This window comes from Podarcis liolepis (assembly GCF_965112155.1).
Source record: "Podarcis liolepis genome assembly, chromosome: 1".
Lineage (NCBI taxonomy): Eukaryota > Metazoa > Chordata > Lepidosauria > Squamata > Lacertidae > Podarcis > Podarcis liolepis.
This window is the reverse complement of record NC_139554.1, coordinates 36733932-36756508: the sequence shown is the minus strand read 5'-3', so window position 1 is coordinate 36756508 and position 22577 is coordinate 36733932. Positions and strand designations below refer to the sequence as shown.

At 43.3% G+C, this 22577-nt stretch overlaps 1 long non-coding RNA gene across 1 annotated transcript; it reads left to right on the top strand.

Moving 5' to 3' along the window:
• The first annotated feature begins 229 nt into the window (after positions 1-229).
• On the top strand, positions 230-7059 carry LOC310709528. Its single transcript, XR_014527562.1, has 3 exons — positions 230-531; positions 3093-3203; positions 3449-7059. It is a non-coding gene; the product is annotated as an uncharacterized lncRNA (long non-coding RNA).
• The last annotated feature ends 15518 nt before the right edge of the window (positions 7060-22577 follow it).

The window sequence follows — 22577 nt, the reverse complement described above, 5'->3', positions numbered from 1 at the left end:
ACAAAGATGAGAATGGGGTGTCTTACAGGTAATTCACCTTTGGCTCACTTAACACTATTATTTAGTGGGTTCACCCAATATGCAGAGTGTATAAGAGTATACACAATTTTTACTATATTCAGGTGCACACACACACCATTTCTGCATACTGTGTGATGCAGCAGTTGGCTCCCATTTCTGACCACACGCCAGCTCCCTGGGACCCTGGGTGCCCCGGCACTCACAAAATTCCTCATGAAGGGGATGGGCACCCACAAATTTCAGCACCAGGGCCATGCACACTGCACGGCACCCACAGCCCCAGGCACCTACAGTCGTGGGGCCAAGCTTTGCCAATGTAGCTGAGTCCCTAATATTTATTGAGGCTTCCTGCCATCCGGCAACCTGCCTTGTAGCTGTGGCCTGTCATTCAAGTGCATGTAGAATCACACAGAGATGTATTGAATTCCTACAACACAGAATATTAGTACTATTATTATTGTCCAGGTCTGGAAGGACTATGCCACAGCATCCAATATCTCCTTTAATCCAGTACCTGTCTCTCTGCTTGTAGGTAAAGGTAAAAAAGGTAAAAGACCCCATGACAGTTAAGTCCAGTCAAAGGTGGCTATGGGGTTGCGGCACATATCTCGCTTTCAGGCCGAAGGAGCTGGTGTTTGTCCACAGACAGCTTTCCGGGTCAGGTGGCCAGCATGCCTAAACCGCTTCTGGCACAGTGGAACACCATGACGGAAACCAGAGCGCATGGAAACGCCATTTACCTTCCAGCCACAATGGTACCTATTTATCTACTTGCACTGGTATGCTTTCAAACTGCTAGGTTGGCAGGAGCTGGGACAGAGCAATGGGAACTCACCCTGTGGTGCGGGTTCAAACCACTGACCTTCTGATTGGCAAGCCCAGGAGGCTCAGTGGTTTAGACCACGCTTATATACACACTCTGCTTATGTATGCCTCTGCTACTACATCCTCCAGACAATCAACAACAAATATCTCTTTTGTGACATTAAAAAAAGAAAGAATGAAAACAAATGGCCTTTCAGAATGACTACTTTTTGGACTTCCCAAAGACTGTGACTTCCTCCACAATGGCATTTGTTCCACCACTTCCCCCCAGGGACACTCTGAATCAGAGCAAACATCAATCAGGTTTTCTGCTGACTGACGTTTGCTCCAATTCAGCAGTAAACGCAGGTTTTCCCAGGGTGGGGGGCATACGGAAAACCTCTCAGACCTTGTCCCTAGAAAGCATGGGGCAAGTGGAAAACCTCTCAGGCCCGTGCTTCCTAGGGGCGGAACAAGCAAACTGTGGATGAGCCCTGTATTAGGGGCTGAGATACAGGTGTATGTACCGCATTTTTCGCTCTATAAGATGCACCAGACCACAATACGCACCTAGTTTTGGAGGAGGAAAACAAAGAAAAAAATATTCTTAATCTCAGAAGCCAGAAAAGCAAGAGGGACCACTGCGCAGTGAAAGCAGCAACCCCTCTTGCTGTTCTGGCTTCTGGGATAGCTGCGCAGCCTGCATTCGCTCCATAAGATGCGCACACATCTCCCATTACTTTTTATGAGGGAAAAAGTGAGTCTTATAGAGCAAAAAATACGGTAAGTGATGACCTACGTCATCCCACAAGGGGAGGCAGAGCTGAGGGGCCCAAAAATCAGAACAAAAACACACGAAAGCCACAAGTTATTTAGTTATTTATTTATAAAATTTATATCCTGAAAGGAGCCCAGGACAGCATGCAAGCTCCTAGCCAAACAGGAAGCTTTTGTAGCACTTCCTGTCCAGGAGCGCCCAATAAACAGCTTGAGTGAGTGGTGGGATGTGTCCAGAACCTAAGAGTCTGCTGCCACAAAAATGTTCCAAGGCTACGGTTATGATAGTTCAACTCATAGGAAGCTGCAAACAGAGTTCCTGGTTGTAGTATCTTCGCTGTCTGGTATAAAAGACCAGCCTGGCTTTTGTCCCATTCGCAAGAGTTTCCACCTATAGTGAATCTGCTATTATCACAAACTGCCCCTCAAGACTGAATAACTTTCAGTCTTGCAGGATGTTACGATTTTTGTTGTTTTTTACCCATCGATCTCACCATAAAATCTGTGGGTCAAAGAGTTTTTTTATGGATTGGATCTAGTGACAACTGGAAAGTAAGCAGCTCCATGTCCATTTTTACATAACCACAGGTAAGTTGTTTTCCTTTACAGCATCAATAAAGCTATATACCAAACAGGAAGGGAGCTCAGCTGAGTGAAAATAGTAAATCTGAATATCATATGGGAGAAGATTATAACAAGCTCAACATGGGTGCTGCATTATTACTCTCTTCACATTTGCTTACCATGATTACACTTGAGGCAAAGTCCTCTCTATCACACACACAAAACACAGGTCTTTATTTCTCGGCTACAGACATGAATTTTATTTTATTTTATTTATTTATTTACTAATTACATACCTGTCCTGTTCTGTGGCTGGTTCACAAAACAGTGTGCATGTGTGTGTATAAAATCAAATGCTAGCATGAATATACAGTAGAAAACAATAAAAAATAACAATAAAAGACTGAATTTAAAGCAAATTAAAACAATTTAAAACTCAATATAATGATTTCAAACAACGTGTGTACAACAGCTGAGCGTTCATTTCTTTTTCTACCTCTGTTGTGCGTTTGGCACAACAAACTAAAACCAACACTGTGTAAAACGAATGCACATACAAAAAACAAGCTGCTATTAAAATTAACATTTACAATCAAGTATCTGGCACTGTGGGTTAAACCACAGAGCCTAAGACTTGCCGATCAGAAGGTCGGCGGTTCGAATCCCCGCAATGGGATGAGCTTCCGTTGCTCGGTCCCTGCTCCTGCCAACCTAGCAGTTCTAAAGCACGTCAAAGTGCAAGTAGATAAATAGGTACCGCTCCGGTGGGAAGGTAAACAGTGTTTCTGTGCGCTGCTCTGGTTTGCCAGAAGCAGCTTAGTCATGCTGGCCACATGACCCGGCAGCTGTACGCGGGCTCCCTCAGCCAATAAAGCGAGATGAGCACCGCAATCCCAGAGTCGGCCACAACTGGACCTAATGGTCAGGGGTCCCTTTACCTTTACCTATCTAGGAGCAGGACACTGTTTGCCTGGCACCCAGTTATAAAATGTGGGTATTGCCCCACACAGAAGTTCTTGTCTCCAATATTTGCTTGTGTACTGTTAAGTTGTGGGCGAACATAGCAGATGACACAGTGATTTCTCCAGAGAAGCTCTTTATTGTAAGCTGGACAGAACTGAACAGCAAACAGCTCAGCCGGCCTGCTTTTATAGGCAGCCGGCTATCAACATTGTAGCAACAACAACCCAGGGTTTCCCGCCTAAAATAACTGATGTGGACCTGAGTGAAAACTATCTACACTATCCCCCTGCTGGCCCAGGGTGAGAACTTTAGTACATAGCATGTACCTTCCAGAGGGTTGAGGCACCTTGGGTGCTGATGATCTCTGAAGACCAAAAAATGGTTTAGATGGACTTTACAGTGAAGCAGATGAAGGGAGCAGTCCCCACACCTGACCTACAAGCATTCATTGCACACGGATGCCTGAACAGGGCAAGAGTATTTAGAAGAGGATGGAAGAAGCCGAAACAAATGTTAGCATCATGAGAGAATTAATACACTGCTGCTATGAATAAGTTTCTACTCTGGCTGAACAGGAACAAAATGGGTGTTGCTGCCATAAGTATGCTGCTCCACATACATTTTTGGGGATCAGCACATTTCCCATAAGTAACTTGTCACATTCACTTTGATGACTCAAAAGCTATCCTGCCTTCCCACTGCGTCTTCTGCAAAGCCTCACCTTCTTATGTATCTCCATCTCACTGCACTTGGAATTTCTCCAAATGTCGAACGAGACATATGCCCCTCAGGATGCTAAATCTCTGAGGCTAAATTGTCAGAAAATCTTATGCCATTGTGTGGGAAATCATATGTTTGCCAACTACGTGAAGCAACATCCTCTTAATGGCTCTGAAGATTTAATTAAGTTGTGCCTGTTTAAAGAGACATCCTACTGTGTGCTTTTAAAGAAAAACACATTAATGTTGGTGGGGTTGGATTCCCCCCCTCCTCCCTCAGTGACACCAAAGATCACCTGTAACCTGAGCTGACTCAGTTAAGTTTCCCAACAAGGAGAAAGGCCAGCAAACAAGGAGCAAAGAGATGGTGTCGGTTTCAGTGACAAAGTTCTGCATAGTTAGAAAAAGACAACTTGGAACATTTTCAAAACATAGGCAGATAAATGACTCCTATGAAAAGGAAGTGTGTAACTTGCTGTGACCTGTACACAATGCTTTCCCTCTTTGCTTTTCAAGATAGAATCCCCCTTTTTCCCCCTCAACAAAAACAACTTCTTATGCCTACTATTAAGGACATTATTAGAAGCAGGTAAGCATTTTGTCTACATTTCAAAACAGCATGCCATAACAATCACAACATTTTGCTGGTGATAGGCTCAGTCCCAATAATGCAATAAATCTAACATTTTTAGGGAACGTGCACAAGTAAAACAAAGTTTTGAGGCGGGGAAATAGATTCATTTAATGCAGTTAATTTATTCAGTCAGTCACAGAGGCGGCTACTTCAATTTTAAGAATACAATACAATTTAAAAACAACAACACTAAATTCTATTGATATTGGGGAAATACTCTAAAGTGACAGGGTTTTTTAAAAAAAACTTTAAAAAATGAATGAGCCTTTGGATCTAGGTTTCCAGCTCTTTCTTGGCAAGCTCTTTTATAAACTTTTATGTATATGTACATGCATTATCTAAATGCATTATCTAATATGTACATGTATTATCTTATGCACACGCATTTCTAAAAGCTGCATTTCTGCTCCACCCCAAAGTAAACTATAAGACAGTCACACTATGCGGTGGCCTGTATACAAGATTGACCTATTTATAAGGTCTTCCCCTCACAAATAAGGAGGAATGATTGCATGAATAAAGCCATCATGGGAGGAACACATTAGGAGAGGAATTCAGCATCATGCTAAGTCAATCGTTCCACCAGGGCAAGCATTTTGGCTTGCCAGATGGACCGATTCCCCTCGTCTCCCTCTACACACTGTTTTGGGACTTCATCTGGCCTCCCAAGCCAAGGGGGATGCACACAGGGGAGAAGGAAAGCCCCACGGCACAAACAGAATTCCTTGCGCAGGACTCATTGGGTGAATCCCACCCTAGGTCTTCTTCTGCCCACACAACGATGGGAAGACCTAGCCCCACCTCCCCGCCAAATGCTTATGCTTTACCCTAACCCTTCCACACATTGTAGGATAAGTGTTAGTGGCAAGGAGTCTGCTCTACTCACTGCTGGCATGATCAGGGGTCTAAATTGCATGGAGAGCCTCCACTGTTACAGCAGAGTCTTTGCTGCAGACATTGACCCTCTGATCAATGGTGGGTTGGGGGTGGGGCAGGGCAGGGCAGAGCATGTAGTCATGACAAATGGTGCCAGCATGTCATGGTATTCTAAGCACCATATAGAGAAGGGAAACTGTATAGAGCAACAATCACATATTAATTACTTCCGGTGCAGTACACTCAGCCAACCCAATGTACCTCAGTGGAAGCCTACCAGGATGTGTTTGAACCAGGCCTCGGAAGCCTTTAAAAATGGAGTTTGGTGCCATCCCATGTGCCTGGTGTTACTCTCATTGTTCACAGCAGGGTTTCATTGACTGACCAATTCTTGCCAGTGTTTACTGTGGTATGGTAAGTTGTCCATATGCACTGAAAAACTGGAAATGTGATGTGTAGTGAGTTAATCTAAAGCATTTGTACTGTGCTCTCAAATTCAGTCTACCCACCCACATTTTTACACTCCTTCAGGGTCACGAGAAACATGTTTTCCTCTAAGGCTATCCCCCCCCCTTTTTACATTGAAGAAAGAGTATAAAGGCATCGAAACTACATTTTCCCTCACCAGCTTATCAGAGAACCATAAAATTATGCAAAAATTGCATATACCATTATCTGCAAGGATATATTTTTCATTAACTCTGACAGTGGCATACAAGCTCTAGTTTTGAGAAGTGTAGTGATATATCCATTGTCTTCTCTCTCTTTTTTTAAGGCTGGGAATGAAATGAAAACTTTTCTAAAAATCTGGTAAGCAATAAGTATAGTTTTCTAATACCATTAGATGCTGTTTTAAAGATCCCAGTTTTCAAGTGAATGCAGCACTTATAAAAAGTGCCATAGATTGACAGTCTTTGAGCATGAAGTTTTCTGTTTATCTTCACTATAGAAACAGAATGTGTATGCTTACACTATATTGGTCTGCTAACACTTCAGCAAATCACTATCACAAGGCCACTAGAATGGCCTTGTGGTTTGACCTTTATTAACATCCCTAAGCGCGCGCACGCACACACACACACACACACACACACACACACACACACACAATTTAAGCCTGTAGGCCAGAGACACCATTGATCTGATCTGTGTCCAAAGACATCTTGTAAGTCCAAGGTCCATCCATCGATAATGCTTAGAAGCTGCTGTTTATGCACTGTTCCTAGCTTTGACACTATGCATGTACTTTCCAATTACTGAGCAGTTAGAAATCGTGCCTTATAACTGATATGAAACACAACATGCATTCACTGTTCGGAACATATACAATGAAATTTGGATAAGCATGGTTACAAGTTGCTCACCTGTATCTTATAATGAACTGCTGGCTAGGAATTTACAAATGAATTCCTAAGATGACAGGCATAGTTTAAGTGGTGCTTGAATGCCATTTTTAAAAATGTTCAGATCCAGGTGTAACTTTCAAATGCACGCTAGCCTTTAAAATTGCAGGACCACAGGATTCGAAAATGCCCAAAGCCCATATAATATAATAATAATAATTATGTTTATATGTTTTCACCACCAGCAAGTGGAGCACTTAAAATAAAATAGAATAATGGCCATAGCACTTTATACTGGAATGACACGTGGGACCAATTACCCTAAAATGTAAACCAACATAAAATCTATTTAAACCAATAAGAGGGGGAAAGCGAGAGAAAGGGAAAGATATACCAAAAAAACAAAAAACAAAAAAACCACCACCCCTAACACTGAGCTCCCTAAGGCATCTGGTGATTAAGAGTGTTTCAGGTTTCTGGATGTGAAGAGGGAAAAGCCAAGATAAGTTCATCAGGAGCAAAAGGCCACTCGCCCAGCTGCTCTTTTGTTCATGTGGCATGAGGGTTCAGCAGTTGACTGGACCAAGCGTTAGGCTCAGGCCTTGCACAACCCAGCCAATCAGAATGAAGTCTGGCATATATAAGGTGCCCATATGTTCCTGACGAGCCACAGCAGAGAAAGAATCTCCTGGTACCGGACAAGAACAAACAGGCATGGCCCTGTGGCGGGCATAACTTGTCCAGCCCTTATTAGAAGCATAAAGATTGGTGGGCAGCACCATTTACCTTTCAGGAACTCTTTTCGTATTTGCTGCTTGGGCTATTGTGATTATCCGGGGAGAAGGGGCCATATCTGAACTGCCATGTCCATTTCTGCCTGTAAGTCATGGAAGCATTTGTATATAGATCTTTGATGTGCATTAAAGCCTTTTTTCCTAGACACTGTGTTATCCCTCATTAAAAAAATTCTGGGCTCCTGCAAATGTACTTGCAAGTGCATTGGCAGGAATAATTTCCACCTATGCAAAGAAGATGTCATTTAAGAGAACAAGTTCCCATTAAGGCAAAATCTCCTGTGTTGCTCCTGTCATTCTAGTTGAGGAGGAAAAGCTGGTGCCGTCTTCAACCAAGGAAAATGTTTTCTTGACTGTAACACTGAGCAGCACACAACAAAACCTGCTTATCTGGTGAGATGACAAGGGTATTGCCTCCCACGCAGTTCTGTCCAGGCATTTGATGCGCTTTTTTTCTCCATTATTTTAGTAGCCCGCAATTACATTCCTTGCCAGTCATAAGGATCAAACTGAGCTGTGTTCTTCGTTTCGTAAGGTGGGATAATCAGATGTGAGGTCTTGATGAGCTGAAGATCTTTTAGTCTATTCTCAGATTAATATGGTAATAATCATGGGATGTGAACCTGAACAGAATCGTATTATCTCCCACGAATGCAGATTGCTTTATGTTAAGTTAGATTGTTAAGAGATTTGTCATCAACTTTTCTTTCAGCCACCTGCAAGCTCTCTAGAGTTGTGTCTGCTTTATTACACAACCTTGCAACAGTACTCACAGATCCCCTGGCTAGGGAGGCAAAATTTGATTGCAGAACGTATCCATCACCCAGCATCCATAACTTCCCTTTCCATTGTCATTTCTAAGGAAAGTGTTACCACAGGGCTCCCCAGCCTACCGGTTTGTTTATTCCTTCCTAATGGGTCACTCAAACAACACGTCTGGTGAAGAGTTGATTTTCAATTTTGAATGAAATAAGGATTGTAGACCAGGTTGTCAAACGAAAGCAAAGCAGGTGACACAACCGAGAGCCAGAGTAACGGGCTCTTCATCTTTTGCTATTTGCTTCTATTTGCGACTCTTGCTACCTTCGTTTTTTGGTTTTTTTAAATAATATTTATTAATTTTAAACCTTACAAAAAGGAGAAAAGAAAAGAAAAAAGAAGAAAAAGAAAAAGAAAAAACAATACAGTACAATATATAAACAATACACAACACAACATTAACACATTAAACAAAACGAAAGCAAAAACAGTTCAAAACAGCTACCTTCGTTTTTTAAAGAACTAATTCTACGGGATGCCCAAAGGCATGACGTAATCTTAAGTAGCAAGTGCTGACTTCTTTGCACAGTATCCTCCTGTGAAGATTCAGCAGGACCAAGTCCTTGATGGATCTGACAGATTTTGATTGTCTTCATGCCGATAAGAAAATGCATGCCCAGATGCATTAAAAGGGAGTGAGCCGCACAAAAGATGGACCCCTGTAGCTATTCTACAGGAAGTGATTTGATGCAACTGTTTAAAGGGGAGAAAGTGAGTGTGGGTTGCATATGTGGAAGAAAACCACAACAAGGATTTCTGGCAAACCAACTGCTGGAAGTGCCACATGCTTGTCAGTGAACATCTTGGATCTTGCCTGCACTTCACAATTCAACCGTTTTTGAATGGACCTTTCCAAGCGCCATGATTAGAGGTGCTGGCAAAGCTTGCTGAGTGTGTACTGGCAGACGAGCTTTGGAGACTTGCTAAACTCCCCTCAATTTGCATGTCCTAAAATAATACACAAACTGAAATACGGCTATCCTTTGAAATTCACTATTCTCTGCATTTTGTGATGCCATTTTCAATTTTTGAAGAATGTGTACCTTAGGAGGAAAATGTACACAATAATGCATATATTTGTGAAAATAATATACAAAAATGCATTGAACGTGGGGAAATTGCTTGCAAAATTGTGTATATTTGGCAAAATTGCAGACAAACCTATATTAGGAGAAATGTGGCCAAAAATGCTGAGAATTATTTTGTGAAGGCTTTTTATAAGATCACAAACTGATAGGGAAATGGTGTGTGTTAGGAATGTAAATAAATGAGGAACTGTGAGAAACCAAAATGGACAGATTTGTTTGCCCCTAGGTCTTGCTCCAAGTCAGCCAGCCTTCTTGATCCCCCAATCAGCTTTCCCTATCCTTTAAGAATCTCACTTAATGGGCCAAGAGAAGCAATGAAGCTCTAGCTGGGAGAAGAGAGGCTAGAGATCTTTTTTCCTCTCTTTAACCTCTCCAGCACACTTCATGTAAGAAAAAAAGGCCAACTCTCAACAGTCACCAGGGTTTTCTGCTTTTCCACACTAGCAGTGCACCGAAAAGACAACGGGGTAAAGAAAAGTCTCCATCTTTCCCTCCTCTCATCTTACAGCCCGGAGCACTACCATAGCTGATGCTAACCAGCAAGTGGTGCTTTTGAAAGGGAAGTGTGGGGGGTCAAAGGGCTGGCTGGGTGGTGAAGTTTGTGAAAGAGAGTGGATTTGGATTGGCTCTGGAAAATAAGCCAAGTTCTTGCTGGGTGTTTTCGGAAATAAAGGTAAAAGTAAAGGGACCCCTGACCATTAGGTCCAGTCGCGGACGACTCTGGGGTTGTGACGCTCATCTCGCTTTACTGGCCGAGGGAGCCGGTGTACAGCTTCTGGGTCACGTGGCCAGCATGACTAAGCCACTTCTGGAGAACCAGAGCAGTGCACAGAAACGCCGTTTACCTTCCCACCGGAGTAGTACCTATTTATCTACTTGCACTTTGTGCTTTCGAACTGCTGGGTTGGCAGGAGCTGGGACCGAGCAACGGGAGCTCACCCTGTTGCGGGAATTCGAACCACCAACCTTCCGATCGGCAAGCCCTAGGCTCTGTGGTTTAACCCACAGTGCCACCCGTGTCCACATTTCCATTTGCCCTGCTTCTTTCCCCCGGAGAAACCTGCCATTTAGCACCAAATCGGAACAAACAGCAATCAGGTTTTCCATGGATTGCCATTTCACAGAATTATAGAATTGCTGAGTTGAAATTTGTTCTTATTTAGCACCAAAGAGTGGGCTTTCCTGGGGAAAGCAGCAGGGCAAAGGAAAACCACTCAGAACTGTGCCTGGAAAGCATGGGGAAAACAGAAAGCAGCTTGCACATGTGTTTTCTAGGCAGCAGAGGTGGGGAATCTTTTTCAGGCCAAGGGCCTTGTTCCCTTCTGGGAAACCTTTTGAGGGCCACATGTCGGTGGTGAAGGGGCCAGAGACAAAGGTGCGCAGAGAAATGAATGCAATGTTTGCCTTTGCTGTTGCTGTTGTTTAGTCGTGTCCGACTCTTCGTGACGCCATGGACCAGAGCACGCCAGGCACTCGTCTTCACTGCCTCCTGCAGTTTGGTCAAACTCATGCTGGTAGCTTCGAGAACACTGTCCAACCATCTTGTCCTCTGTCCTCTTCTCCTTGTGCCCTCAATCTTTCCCAACATCAGGGTCTTTTCTAGGGAGTCTTCTCTTCCCATGAGGTGGCCAAAGGATTGGAGCCTCAGCTTCAGGATCTGTCCTTCCAGTGAGCACTCAGGACTGATTTCCTTCAGAATGGATAGGTTTGATCTTCTTGCAGTCCATGGGACTCTCAAATGTCTCCTCCAGCACCATAATTCAAAAGCATCAATTCTTTGGTGATATGGTCCAGCTCTCACTTCCATACACCACTACTGGGAAAACCATAGCGTTAACTATACGGACCTTTGTCGGCAAGGTGATGTCTCTGCTTTTTAATATGCTGTTTATCATCGCTTTTGCCTTTGTACAGTAGGCTAATTTCTACACTCACACTCACGTTCCTCTCTATCTTCCTTCCAGACAAGCAAGAGGGTTTAGAGGTGCATTCCAGCCAGACAAAACTACTTGGGATGCAAAGACATGCCTACAAGGGCATGAGACCTGAGAAGTGTTCTGAAGGCCAGGTAGTGAGATGCTTGGGATATTGCATTTGGTCCCTGGACCTGAGGTTTCCCAGCCCCACCATAACCAACATGATGCCATCCAGATGTTGTGGACTTCCAACTCCCATCATCTGTGACCATTGTCCATGCTGACTGGGAATGATGGGAGTCAAATTCCAACACCATTGGAGAGCACCATGTGGGCTACCCCTGGTGCAGTGGTGGCTGGAACCCACTGGGACTGGTGGAGCAGACAGGGGCTGATCTACTATGAAACTAATGAAGCTCCAGGGTCCCTAATCCCAGAGGGGCCCCAGAAATGACTTTTAGTCCACATTGTTTTAAAAAAACTGGGTTCTAGTAGACCCCATTTGAGTCATGTGCCCCAAACTGATTATTTTGATGCATATATTTCAACAATCTCCACATCTGAGAGTCAGTAGCACAGGTTTTGTGAAGGTGTGATGAACTGTCATTCCTTGAAGAAGGTAACAGTGGTTGCCCAGACCTCGTTGCTGGCTGTAAAGGGGGCCCATGCTTCAGGGCCTCCAAAATGTAGGTCTGCCACTGAGGGCGGAGAGCAAGGAGCCCCAAAGTAGGTGGAGCCAGAGCCAATGACAAACAGAGTCACATGATTCTATGTTCCACTCCCCACCCACCCCCGCTGAGCTCTACAACAGCAATACTGAAGCTAAAGAGGAGGAAACTGACAGCCACACCAGCCCTCTGGACTGGTTGTATGTGAGAGAACAGGTGTGCCTAATGGACCAGCCTCCACCGCCCTCATGCCTAGGTTTAGGAATCCCAATAATTCTCAGTAACATGACAATACTACAGATATCAGAGTTCTTTGCAGAAAGTCTTAGAAGAGCTTCAGGCAGATGTAAATGCATGATATAGATTGGCAGCTCATGCTGTCTTGTAGATATCTAAGCCATGTAAGGCCAGACAAAATTAATGAGAGTGTTATAAATCTAGATTAGGCATGCAAGCCCAGGATGAGGCAGTCAGTCAGGAATTGCAGCAGAACTAAAACTGCTTCAGTGTTGGGAGTAATATTTGAAGCACCGATGTGTCCTCAACTGTATAAACATAAACTTTAAAACCTGTTTCTGTCCAAGAGGGCCTCCCCAAAAGTTAGACAAGGGAGAACATAGATAAAAGAAAGGAGAGCATAGAGGGAAATATGTTGAATTATACGTGCATTTTCTATAGATGAACTTGTGTTTATTTTGAAGAGGATTGGTAATATTTATCTTACACAAGAACTGTATGCATGAATATTTAGTGTAATTAAACTTTATGTACAGGAAAGAAAATGATCAAGTCCACCATTCTGAACTAAATTAGCTATAATTAGTTGAAAAGGTTCTTTTACTCTCCCATTTCAGGCTGTTTCTATCGTAACTGGATCTTCAATTATACAGCAGGTTCAAATGCTTTTTCTAAAATCCTATTGGAATTCTGAAAATTACTGGTTTTGCAGCCATAACACAGTTGCAGTATTCCAAAAGGATGATTTCCTTCCATTTTGTTCAGTGTTGTTCTTTTTAAAAAAAGAAATAAATGCTTCCTGAATACAAAACCATACCCATTCTGAATATTCAAAGTGTTGTGCGTAATTTTACAGCTTCTTTTTATATCATTTTGTCCATTGAATCCCCTTTTTAAAAAGAACAATTTTCTAGGATAAAACATTATCCTAAGAGCAGCTTTACTCTCACTGATATGATGATGATTGGGAAATTTAGATTCCCGGCATATGAATACATTCGAAGAGGATCTCTCTTCCCCACCCCATACCCACAAAATCTAAGCTACAGAAAAGAGCTCAAGTATATTACAAATAAATAATCAAGCACCTTTTCAGAAATATGCCGTGCATAATAAAGTCATGCTTATTCAAAAGTGGCCAGTTTGGTCTCTTCAAGAACACAGATCACTCTTCTCCCCACCTTCACCCTCCCACCCCCCATCAGTGTTGATTTTTTAACTGGGTGGTGGAAGCGCCAAGGTGACAGGGCTGTGAACAGGTAAATCGTCCAGGAATAGAAATGTATTCAGACATGGGCCAGCTGGTGTTGTGTTGCCTTCGTGTCAGTGATCCATGTTGCGTTCTGAAATAGGGACTGTTCAGACAGTCTGTTGCACAGCTGTTCTCCCTTAAAAATGAAAAGCCAGGTCTGTTAGTGGTATCATTCGACAGGTATTATAATGACAGTAAGGTTTTCATTCCATTTTATTTTAATGTAGTATATATCTTATTGGAATGAATCAAGGAAGGGGAAGTTAGTCTTGTCTCTTTCCAGCTTTTCTCTCTCCTTTAAACAGTCCCATGGTTTGGGCAGTGGGGATGAAAGTAATCACACCTTTTGACCAATTGTTTCCCAGCTTGCTGTTTTGTCTCCTTTTTCTTCATGCAGTTGGTGGGATCTAGACTTTGCTCCTCTGCCAGTGAGTGGAAAAGGCGCCATCTTGAGCCCAAAATTGGAGGGGTGGGGCAGTGCTGAGTGTAACATCATGTGCCCAGTGTGCAACAAGCACATGTGTTGTTATGTGCACGACGTGTAGTGTGTGCGATGTCACAGCATTTGGGAGGAGGCTGAGCATGGAGCACAGTGCGGTGTAGCTTCCTCTTTCATGCCCAGGAGGAGCCAGCCAGTGAACCACACTGTGCTCAGTGATTAGCCTCCTCTGGCCCTTCAACATTGAGGGGGCCTGGCCCCGTGCTAGCAGATTTTGAGGGGGCCAAAAACACCTCCACCCCTAGGAGTTGGCGTGCCTGGTGAGTGGTGTTTACTCCCAGAGTGGAGTTCAGCTGAATCAAAAGCCTTCCATGGATAGAACAAGCTTTTATCTATGGAAGATTGAAGAGTCTGGATCCGGCTCAACAGAAAGAAGTACCGTATTTTTCGCTCTATAAGATGCACCAGACCACAAGACGCACCTAGTTTTTGGAGGAGGAAAACAAGAAAAAAAATATTCTGAATCTCAGAAGCCAGAACAGCAAGAGGGATCACTGTGCAGTGAAAGCACCAATCTCTCTTGCTGTTCTGGCTTCTGGGATAGCTGCGCAGCCTGCATTCGCTCCATAAGACGCACACACATTTCCCCTTACTTTTTAGGAGGGGAAAAGTGAGTCTTATAGAGCAAAAAATACGGTAATTAAAACCTGCCTGACAGCAGAAGATTTTAAGAGATGGTTCTAGCTAGGCATGGAGTTCCAAAACTCAGGAGTGTCCACTAAGAAGCACATGGTCACAATCTTCATTGTTGTCTTCTAAATCATCAGCAATTCTAAAATTGATGTTCTGCCCTTCATTGGTCAGTTGGCATTCCCTGCATGTCTCTGATTGATAGAGCTACATAATCAATGCAATATTGTAAGCTTCCAGTCTTGACTGCAATTCCGAGGCAACAAGTGCAAAATAAATGTTTTTTTAAAAGGGAGGGAAAGAGCACACATTTTCCCTTTGCATATATCTATGGAACTCTCCGGAATGTCAGTGATGATCATAGGAAACAAGCTAAATTGCCAGCCTAACATGGTTCATGTCGTGTAGAATTAGGATAGTGGCCATGTACGATTCCATTCATTTCGATGTGGCTTCTATAGAACAACAATCTGGGGAATTGTGACCTAGATGTCCATCATTGCCAACATTCTTCTCAGTTTCGGCAGGTCTGCAAAAAACAAATCTGTTGCAAAGCCTCATTTTCTTTGTATCTACCACTTGGTGATATTTCACCCAAATGAGGAAAACCCACATCCCCAAGCTTTCTAACTGGAAATAAAGCACACCAAACAACCAAAAGGAAAACGGGAATGCCTCTTTTAAGAAGATCGTGATAAATGCTTGACGGAGCCCAGCATTGGTTAGACTGAACCCAGCACTGCTAGGCATAGGAAAGGGGATGGCTGTCCATCTCTGTTGGGCTTATCAGTTGGCATGAATCCTGTGGAGGTGTCATGGAGGGACGGGACGGTTGGATCCTGGGGAGGAATGGAAGGAGCTCAGGCAGTTGGACCTGGGTGACCCTAGCAGGATTGGTGAGGTGAAATATGGACTCCAAGAAGTGTCTGGAGAGGAAGCCAGCAGTCCAAGGAATGAAGAACTGGATCCATGGTGGGAACAAGTGGCCGGGCTTGGGAGTGTTCTGCTCCTGTTGACTATTGGGCACCTCTAATCACACACCTCCTGCTGCAGAGTGGCCCTTGGCACCTCCTTCTGCCAGCAATGAGCTTGTTCCTCTGAAGGAGACATCTGAAAAATTGATGCTGAGTCAGTGCTGATCCCATTTCCATCTCCAAGGGCAGTAATGACCAGGACATCACTGATAATGTAATTCCTTGAGGGGGGGAGAGAAAGGGGGTAAATCCCATTGGTCAAGTGGAAGTCATTTAGTCTGCACAAAGCTCTACTTGGAATACAAACCTAGGTCAGCATACATTTTCTCCTAGAGCCTGAGGAGAGGTGCACTATGAGAGAAAAAATGGACAGCAGCAATGGGTTGGTTATCCTTTGTCCAACCACCTTGCTTCTGTGACTGGGAGAATGGCATTGCCCTCATGTCCTACTTCCATAGGAATCTGGTTGGCCTCTGTGAAAACAGAATGCTGGATTAGATAGGCCTTTGGCCTAATCTAGCAGGGAATCTAGCAGGGCTTTCTCTCTTTTTTGCCTGATTACTGTCATCCTCAGCTCTTGGCTGACACTGACTTGTGGAAAGACAACCAAGTGCATGCTGTAAGGAGGTGTTCTCCAAGAGTGCTGTCCTGCTTTACTATCTCCCACGTAGGGTTTCACAAACCATAATCAAACATGAGCCCCTCTCCCCAAACTGATTTGCCATGCACAGCCCTAGAAATCAACAAATTAAATTATCCATTTATAAATCTTAGTATCTTTCGGTTTCTTCAAATTCCCGAGCGACACTAGGTAATTTCAGCTAGTTAACATGTAAAGTCCTGAACAGCCTGGAGCCTAGCTATTTCTTGGAGTGACTCTCCCCCCATACCAACCAGCCAGAGTCCTGAGACTGATGGGGTTTGTGTGTTACCACCCCATCCATTGTTGCAGCTTGTCACATGGAGATGTGAAGCACAGCCTTCGCTGCAGTTGCATCACATTTATGGGACTCCCTCCCCCTAGAGGCATGGGGAGCTATTACAGCATTGGGATTTTGGTGCATGGTGAAGCTATTCTCATTCCCCAAATCTTTTGGACGCCATGCTTAGGCTGTTTCAGTCCTACCCTGTCTCTTTTCAGCATTGCTTTGTTGATTACAATTCTTTAATTGCTGTGGCTTTATATTGTATTTTAGGATTCACATTTATATTGTTTTCAGATATTTATTTACTTACGAAATTTATTATGCACCCTTCATTGTAAGGTCTCTGAGCACATTACAACAATAGAAATAAAAACAAGCAAAGCGATTCCAAATAAGAAGCAGCGCTGTATAGATTAAACAGTCTATTTAAGAGTGTCACTACTTTCAGACAAGTGCAAAATCTAAGGGAACTGTAGCAAGGCTTTGCATGCCAGGCTTTCAAAAACGGAGGATGGCTACATGTTGCATATGCCAACTTAACGGATGAGTTAATCATTTGTGGAGAATGTGGTATCAAAGCATAGTTTGGACTGCTGGTGTGAACTTGTAGCTAAAAAGGCACCGATCTAAAACTACATAGGCCTTTGCTCTGTCCAGCAGGGGTCTCTTAAGTTTTTATCCTTCTTGTTCAAATCTTTCCTCAGCATGAGTTGACAGGAAGTCGCTGTCGTGCCCAACTACACATTACACACAGAGTTGTGTATATGGCTGACTTTTTTTTCAGTCGGGGGCAGCCAGGCACTGGGAGTGGCTTTAATCAGAAGCATAAAGAGAGAGAGAGCCCCGCTAGATTAAGCCAAAGGCCTATCTAATCCAGCATTTTGTTTTCACATTGGTTAATCAGATTCCTATGGAAGTAGGACATGAGGGCAATGCCATTCTCCCAGTCACAGAAGCAAGGTGGTTGGACAAACGATAACCAACCTGTTACTGCAGGCCATTTTCCCTCTCATAGTACACCTCTCCTCAGGCTCTAGGAGAAAATGTATGATGACCTGTACCTTTTCCCCTGTAGAGAGGTGAGCAGGTGAAGCAGCTTGAAACAGAGGCTTTGTGAAATCATCCAGTAGAGAAAATGTGAGCCACCCCACCTTACCATGGTTCCTGTTGACTTTCTCCAGAATTGTTTTTCTTTAAAATAATATTGGGGGAAAGTGACACAAAAGATACAGTTTCTTCTGCACACACACACACACACACACCCCCGCTATCTGCAATCTGGTTTGTCTTTGGGGGGTTGTTGCAAAGATTAGTAAGAAAACAGATGTGAAGCATTTACTATATGAACGCTAAGTATCATTATCATATAGATTTAATAGATGAGATCCTAATGCTAGGGCATGTCTGAGAATCCCTCAGCAAAATGGTGTCCAGGAGGATTTTTGATGAATTGGCAAAATGTCCAAGAAAACCCAGACATATTGCAAGCTACGCAATTTTTTATTTTTAAAAATGTAAAAAAATTAATAAAAATCAAAGAAAAGCCCCAAAATGAATGTGTGGCGGCAGCGGGGGCGGGGGGGGGGGTGAGATGCTCCCAAAGCTCAACAACTATGTCCGGATTTTCACTTTGGGGAATATGGCAACCCTATAAATGCAAAGTACTGCTTCTAGGATTGCAGCTAGATCTTCATTTCTATTTTGCTTAAAAGGGGATGGGGAGTGAGAGTGTGAGGTTTATAGCTCCTTTGACTCAACTGTGCCTCCGTTGTTAAAGCCCCCACAAAATCTGGGTTTCTCAATGGAAACAATGATGCCGGCTCAGCTATGGTGGAACAATTTCCAAGTAATAATAACCAAAAATACACAGTTCTGCAGGAGAAATTATGTGCTTCCTTGCGTGGGAGGCGCATTTTATTCACAAGGAAGCAAGATGAATGCAAATCAGTTACATTTTGTAGGAAGAATTTATGAGCAATATGCAAATAACAGACAAAAGCAAATATCTTTGTTGTGAACATTTTTAATGTAATAGAGGCATCTTCACTGTCAGGTGCAGATTATTATTTTTTTGGTTTGTTTGTTTCTTATTGGAGAGGGAGTTTTATAGCTCCTTTGATTCACATGCAGCTGTTGACAATGAAATTACGCCACTTTTATTCCCCTGTAAGTTCCAAAATATCTCACAGCCTACATTTCGCATATGTGGTCCATAAATATGATACCTTTGGCATGTAAGACTATTATTGGGACTATAGCCACCACTGCTCCCACTGAGGGACAAATTTCACAAAAATGGCAGGCCCATGTTGAGTTTGGCCACCTCTCTTGGTAAGGTGTTGGCACACTTCTCTGTGTCATCATGACATCACCACATTACACTTTTCCCATCCCCTGACAGTAGCAGCCAATGAAGAGGGTTCAGAATAGTATGCAGTGATGTCATGGATAGGCATGCCTAAATATATCTCTATTACACTGAAGAGGTGAAAACTCAGCACATTTTTTGGCAGCAGGCAGGCAGGCAGACCACTGTTGAGATTAATTTTGCCCTTAAGGGGAGTGGCTGCAGTCCCAAGGATTGGTGGCAAAGCATCTGACTTGCATGCAAAATGTCCCAGGTTCAGTCCCTGCATCTGCAGGTAGGACTGGGTCTGTCCCCTGCCTGAAACCCCTGGGCTCGCTGCCAGTAGTTATAGACAGTGCTGAGTGTGAGATGGACCAATTGCCTGCTTCTGCATAGGACACCTTTTTCCGTTCCTATGATAAGGAGCACATCTCTATCCCCACCTCCCTACATAAGGCAATTGTGGGGAACTGCTAAGCTTTCAGTCCTGAGGTCTGGGAGGCAATAGTTTCTAAAAACTATTCTGTAGAGTGCTATTCTTCCCACTATTCCTGTATGAGACTAGTTTCATGACATTTCTATCCACGTGTGATGCTATCCAAAAAAGTAGCACCCAACTTTGGAAGTGAGATTGCAACTACTAAATATGCAAAAGAGAAGTGGCCAAATGTGAGACTCACAGATTGGCAATACAGCATGTACATATGAATCCTGTGCTTATATTATCAGTCAAGATGACTCAAAGGAAAAGGGGGGGGGGTAAAATAACACCCGGAGTAGTACCACTCTTACAAAAAAACAAGGAAGTCTTAAAGTGACAATTGCAAATTTGAAGTCCAAGCTTCCCTTTGCTAACAAAGGACAGAATTAGGATCTGCAGTGGATATAGCCATCCCTTAAAACAGAATTTGAGAGACATTGCTCCCACTGTACCTCATTTGGACTTTTGTCATATCCAACAATTCTTCCAGGCATTCTCACCTTTTTAAACAAAAGGTTCTCACCCTTTTTAGAAACTGAAATCTATCCTAAATCTAGGATAGCTAAACAAACTGGGACCACGGAGCACAAAATCCATGAAGGACAGTAGAAGATAGAGTTGCCACACCGAAGTACCAGAGTATCGTGAATGTGAGTTCAGATGTTGCTTGATTCTCATGGCTGAACAAGAGAGGCTGCACTCGCCGTCTGATATCATCAGCCTACACTGGGTACTGTGGGCCATTCAACAGGTCTGGAACCTAGGAAGCTCCCTTAGGAACCAGACCATGGGTTCCTCTAGCTCAGTATTGTTGACTCTGATTGGCAGTAGCTCTTTAGGTTTGCAGGCAAGAGCCTCTCCCCCAGCCCTACCTGGAGATGCTTGGAGCTGAATCAGGGATCTATTGCATGCGAAACATGCACTCTACCACTGAGCTGTAGCCCTTCTGCCTTGGCACACTGCTTCTGCCATTTCTGATTCTGCTGCCTCCAGGCAACGCCCATTGATATGGGTGCAGAGCTGCATACCTACCCTCCATTACTTCTCAGCAGCAATGGCAGCTTAGTACTCAATAGTAGATTATTGTCCCGAGGCTGCATTCCTTTACCTACTTACCTGTTGCGGTAAAGCTCCATTGAATTCAATGGGATTTACTTACAGTGCATTTGTACATGACTGGGCTGTAAATTTGATAATGTTCACTAGGCAGTAAGTAAGTTGCAGCGGATGGTTATAATAAATGATTTTCAATTCTGATTTTATGAGCTCCTTAGACAGTTTTGCTACATCAGGTAGCATGTCATAAAGGTTTAAGGATGCAATCCTATCCTCATTTACCTGAATAAAATCTACTGAACTCAATGAGACTTACTTCTGAGTAGACATATATAAGATTGAACTGTAGGTGTATTTTAGAAGCAAACATAGGTATGATGCAGCCGATACTTTGAAGGAAGCCCATTCCTTCAAAATAGGGTGCATGGAAGTCAATGTGGTTCTACTACCCCATAAGACTGCACTCCTATGCATACCTTCTTGGGAGTAACCCCCAGTGAATTTATTGGGACTTCCTTCTCAGTACATACACCTAGGATTAGGCGGCCAAATAAATAAAGGATCCGGGAATGGTGCAGCTGTCACATCTTCTTCCAAGTATCAATGGATTTGCAAACTTTTAAAGGCAGAACATTTAGACTTTTGCTGCTTTGGAAAGTTCTTTTCATTATTTATTCTTTTACATGGAAGTTTTATATGAGAATGTTAGTCATTTCAGAGTAAACAACAGATGTTTGCACCTATATTATGGGTTAGTACTGAATCGGTATTAAACAACAATGAGACAACATGTCAAAAACATTAATGGTAAACAAATGTGTCAGAAAGGAGCAAAAATAATCAAAGTTCATTTCGTCTCTGAAAGAGACAGCAAAAAATAGCACCTTTTTAGTAGATCTGCTCCTGGGGTGGCATCTAAAGGCATTCAGAGAGGGGAGTGGGGATGAGCAGTTCCAAACGAAAACTATTTAAAAGAGCAACCCACCTGTCGCAGAAATATCTGTTTTTTCAAACTTTTTTTCTCAAATGCATTCTTCCTTCCACATACACACACAAAAAGAAAGAAATGGAAAGAAAAGAAATGAAACAGAATGTTGGTCCAACGCCAACCTGGCAGCTTAGGCCAACTCCCCAAAGAGTTTTTATGCTAGTTTCTGATGATCTAAAGCTGCAGGGGAGAGAGGAAGTACAGCTTAATGAAGAGCTAATCTGATAGACGCTACTTTGTCCAGGAGTGTGGAACCTCCAACCCCAAAGCCTGATTAGGCTCACCAGGCTTTCCCCTTTGGTTTGCAAGGCCAGACCCTCCAAGTGTCCCTGTTTTCCAGGGACAGTCCCAGTTTTACAAAAGCCATCTCAGTTTCTGATTTGATCCTGGGATGTCCCGCATTTCATTAGGACTTTCTGTTTTCATCGGCAGGTACGGTAGGTTGTCCTGGAGAAATGTTGGCAGGTATGGATTTTTCTGATCCCTGAGCCATCTGAAGGCAGCCTTGTATAGAGAAATTTTCTTAATATTTAATGTTTTGTTATGTTTATATCATATTGGAAGCTGCCCAGAGTGGCTGAGGCAACCCAGTCAGATGGGTGGAGTATAAATAGTAAAATTATTATTATGGAGTAGGATGTCCCTATTTTCACCGGAGAAATGTTGGAGGGTATGCAAGGCTGTTATAATAATAATAATAATAATAATAATAATAATAATAATAATAATATTTTATTTATACCCCGCCTTTCCCGGTTCAGAAAACTGGGCTCAGGACGGCTAGCAACAAATTTAAAACCCTTAAGAACATAAGAAGAGCTGGCCTGAAACAGGCCAATGGCCCATCTAGTCGAGCATACAGTTCTCACAGTGGGAAACTGGGCTTGAGCGCATGAGCGCAGCAGCATTCTGTCCAGCTGCAATTCTCAGCAACTGGTATCCAGGGGTGCACTGCCTCTGGTAGTGGAGGTCATGCTATGCTGTTCTCCATGAAGTCGTCTAATCCTCTTTCAAAGCCAACCAAGTTGGTGGCCCTCGCAGCCTTCTGGGGGCCACATTCCAGTACTAGAAACGGCCAGACACAAAAAGCACATGGAGCAATAGAGGCGACACTGAATTTTGTAGAGTAGGGCTACAGTCCAGAGGCTGTTCAGATCAGAAGTTTCTGCATGCCCTCATACCTCTCAAGAACACATTCCTT